Raw genomic sequence first — 312 nt, 5'->3', positions numbered from 1 at the left:
TTTCATTCTCTTCCATTTCAGTTTTTTTTTTAATCTTTTTCTTTTATATCAATCTCTTTTGTCTTAATTGAAAACATTTAAACTCATTCACAAAAGAGCATATGGATTCCTCGAATGATTGATATTTGGACATTCAACCATCCATTTCGAAAATTGACGTTGTAAAAATGTTGAAAGCGTGCAATACCTTTGATGTTTTGTGAATCATTTGCCAGATATGGAAAAAAAGAAATTTTGTTCAGAGAGATGACCTAATAACAGTCTATGGGCTTTGAACTGAATAACTAGTTGCATTTACATAGCGGAAGTTTG

Source organism: Penaeus monodon, chromosome 29 (genome assembly GCF_015228065.2).
Source record: "Penaeus monodon isolate SGIC_2016 chromosome 29, NSTDA_Pmon_1, whole genome shotgun sequence".
Lineage (NCBI taxonomy): Eukaryota > Metazoa > Arthropoda > Malacostraca > Decapoda > Penaeidae > Penaeus > Penaeus monodon.
This window is presented reverse-complemented; position numbering follows the sequence as displayed.